This window comes from Pteropus alecto, unplaced genomic scaffold (assembly GCF_000325575.1).
Source record: "Pteropus alecto unplaced genomic scaffold, ASM32557v1 scaffold189, whole genome shotgun sequence".
In the NCBI taxonomy this organism is placed as follows: domain Eukaryota; kingdom Metazoa; phylum Chordata; class Mammalia; order Chiroptera; family Pteropodidae; genus Pteropus; species Pteropus alecto.
This window is the reverse complement of record NW_006442117.1, coordinates 1,687,378-1,691,235: the sequence shown is the minus strand read 5'-3', so window position 1 is coordinate 1,691,235 and position 3,858 is coordinate 1,687,378. Positions and strand designations below refer to the sequence as shown.

Genomic DNA, 3,858 nt, shown 5'->3' with positions numbered 1-3,858 from the left:
GACGGTTATAAAGGTATCTTTAAAGGCAAATTAATTCTACGGAGATAGTATTTTTCACGTATCAGGCTAGCAGAGATAAAAATGTCTGACAATGCACTGAGCTGGGGAAAATGGGGAAAGAGAACCCTCACTCATTGCCACTTTCCTGAAGGGACAGTTGGCAAAACCTTTCAAAATTACAAAGTCACACATCCTTTAACCTGGCAATTCCGCTCACCAGAATGTGCTCTCAGAGACGCTCATTCATGTGAGCATGACTACACACACACACACACACACACACACATCCGTGGAGGATGTGAATATGAATCACGCACACACACACACACACATCCATGGAGGATGTGAATATGAATCACAGCATTGTTTACAATAGAAAAATACTTGAAACAACCTAAATAGCCATCAAAAGAAGATGGTTTAAGAGTCAGTCCAGTGGCCCAGTGGAATTCCATGGAATTGTTAAGAAGAGCAAACCACTCCCTAGACTCTGATATAGCGCCGCCTTGGGAACATATCGATAAATGAAAAAGCCGGTTGCACAACAGTGTATAGTTTGCAATAATTTGTGTAAAAACAATTTCACATATGTGCAAATGGCACCTCTAGAAGGATATGCAAAACACTGTTGGCATGGAGCCCCTGGTTGGGGAATCACGTAGCTGGGGGGCAGAGAGTTGAGGGGTCTTATATTCTTCCACGTACCTATATATACCTTCTGAATCTCATGCCTTCTCGCAGTATTGCCTACCCAAATATTGTTCATAAAAATCTAGAAGGTGTGTGTACAACGTGCAGTATTATTAGCTCTAGTTATCTATGTAAGTAAAAACTGATAATAGAGTTTGCAAAGCAAAATCCTGCAGCATAAAATCCTGGACTTGTGTAGAAGGCTGCCTGGCACCAGGGAGAACCTGGCCGCCACCCCCCTATGGCACCACAATGCGCTGAGGCCCTGAGACTCTCCTCAGTCTCAGCCCACTGGGACCTGAACACCAAAGTGGCTTGATACCATCACCAGGGTCTTCCATTATAAAATTTTTGAATACGGAAAAGTTGAAATAACTTTACATTGAACACCTATATGGATTCAGCAATTAAAATTTCTCTACTTATATACCTATCCATCTCTCTTTCGCTCTATTCAACCACCAATCCATCTTATGTTTATGCATTTCAAAGTTGAAGCCATCAGATACTCCTTGAAAATCTTCAGCATGCATGTCATTAACTAAAATTTCATATTTGCGTATCGATTTTTTCTTTTGAGCTAAATTGATATAAATAAAATGCATGAATATTTTGTGTATCACTTGAACCTCAAACCTCTATCAAGACACAATACTTCACCTTCTATTCAGAAAGCACCCTTGTACCCCGGTAACTCTCCATCTCCGTTCCCTCAAAGTTTTGCTTTTTGTCTGGTATTTCTCATAATAGACCCATACAGGATAGCGCGCTTCTGACATCCATCCACAGCGTGGCGTGTATCACTAGTCCATATCATTTGTGGCTGAGTGTTCCATAGTAGGAGCTGACGACAGGTCTGTTGATTGGCACTGAAGCTATTTCCAGTTTGGGGCTATTGTAAACAAAGTTGCCAGGAACAGTCTTGTGCAAGCCTTTCGTGAACAAATATTTTCACTTCTCTTTGATAAAACCTAGGGGTAGAATTCGGGAAATGTGAAGTTTTATAAGAACCCAGTGGGTGTGTACTATGTTACACACCCAGCACAGTATCTGAGAGTTATGTGCGGCATTGCTAGGTTTTTGCTGTTGGTTAATGTTAAACAACAATGTTAAACGAACAGGAGCATCTCATTGATGTTAGCAAATAGAATCAGAACGTAAAAAGGATAACATCACTTAACCTCGCTTCTTGTAACCCTGCTTAACTCATGATTGGTTCTAGTCGTTGTTTTATAGTTCTTAGACTCTTCCATGTGAATAGTGATGCCATATGAAAATAGATACTATTTTCCTTGTTCCTTTCTGAACTTCCTGTCTTTTGTTTTTCTTCCATTACCACTTTCCCAGCTGTCTTCTGGAGCGTGCCCGTGCTATCAAGAGAAGGTGATGTTGAGCGTGCCAGTGTGACACCTGCATTCAGCATATGTTTACGGTTTGGTGGGGGGTAGACTTTGCAACGTTCTAGCTAAAATTAGTTTCAGAATATCTACGAATAATACTGTATGCTCTCTGCGGAGAATTATCTGCTGGAATAATTAAGCATTGGTTGTATTTTTAAATAAGACACTCAAATTTCAAAAGTAGGGTTCATGTTTCCATTTAATCTCTGAGGCAATTAGAGAATATCTTTACTCTGATCAACTTATTCTAATTTTAAGTATGCATGTAAAATATAATAAAAGTTACCATTTAGTGAGTGTCTTATGTGTACCATTTCTCAACCTACAATGGGCTGGTGAAGCAGACATTGTTCCTAATTTAAAAGTGAGGAAACAGATTCAGAAGAATTAACTGACTTCTCTGAGGCTCGACAACTGTATCAATACAGAATACACTGTTTAAAAGGGACCCTGCCAAGGGCTTCAGATTCAACTCAATTTTCAACGACGGCAGGAAATTCAGAAGTGGGCCGTCCAGGGCTCATGCAGCTGCTCGGTGATACCATCAAATATTTGGGCTCCATCTACTTTTAACAGCAAAATTTAATAATTAGCTTCGAACCTTTGTCATTGTCATTAAAATAGAGCTGCTGCGATGCCAGCATTGAACCCACGTTACAGACAGAAAGAAGAAAGGGAGAAAGGCAAAGGACAAGGACATGTCTTCACGAGGCTTTGCCTTTTCCTAATAAAAACTCTGAATGAACTAGGAAGAGAGAATTTCCTCACCGTGGTAAAGGCCATCTACAAGACCCACAGCAACAGTGAAAGACTGAATGTTTTCTTCTCAATATCTAAAAAAGACAAGGCCGTTTGTTCTCACCACTTCTATTCGGGTAGTGGAGGTTCTAGCTAGGCCAGTTAGCTAAGAAAAAGCTAAGAAAAAAGGATTAAAAGCCATCAGATTGGAAAGCGAGAATTAAAACTATCTCTATTTGCAGATGACATGATCTCGTTAATAGAAAGTCCGTCTACGGCCATACCACCCTGAACATGCCCGATCCTGTCTGATCTCGGAAGCTAGGCATTGTCGGGCCTGGTTAGTACTTGGATGGGAGACCACCTAAGAAGACCAGGTGCTGTAGGCATAAAAAAAAGAAAGAAAAAAAGAAAAGAAAATCCTAAGGAATTTACTAAAAATCTATTAGAATAAACAAGTTCAGAAAAGTAGAGCAAAATACAAGACATACATATAAAAATCCGTTGCATTTCTACATACTTGCAATGAATGACCTGAAAATGAAATTCAGAAAACTTGTATTTACAATAACATAAAAAGAATGAAATATGTAATAATAAATTTAATAAGGGGGCATGTAAAACTTATATGCTAAAGTCTACAAATTGTTGAAAGAAATTACAGAAGATCTATATAAAAGGAAAGACACCTCATGTGCATAAATTAGAATACTCAGTCTTGTTAAGATGGCAACACTCCCCAAATTTACCTACAGATTCAATGCAATTATCAAAAACTGCTTTTTCTGAAGAAACTGACAGGCCTTCCTAAAATTCATATAGAAATATAAGAGACCCAGAAAAGCCAAAACTATCTTTAAAAAGAAGAACAAATTTGAATGACTCACAGTTACTGATTTTAAAACTTACTACAAAGCTACAATCACAGGGTATGGCCTAAGGACAGACATACGGACCACTGTAATAGAACTGCGAGTCCAGAAATATCCTCTTACATTTACAGTTGATTTGTTTTCAACAAGGATGGCAA

The 3,858-nt window shown here is 38.9% G+C and overlaps 1 pseudogene; it reads left to right on the top strand.

Moving 5' to 3' along the window:
• The first annotated feature begins 3,098 nt into the window (after positions 1-3,098).
• On the top strand, positions 3,099-3,217 carry LOC112470043 (annotated as a pseudogene).
• The last annotated feature ends 641 nt before the right edge of the window (positions 3,218-3,858 follow it).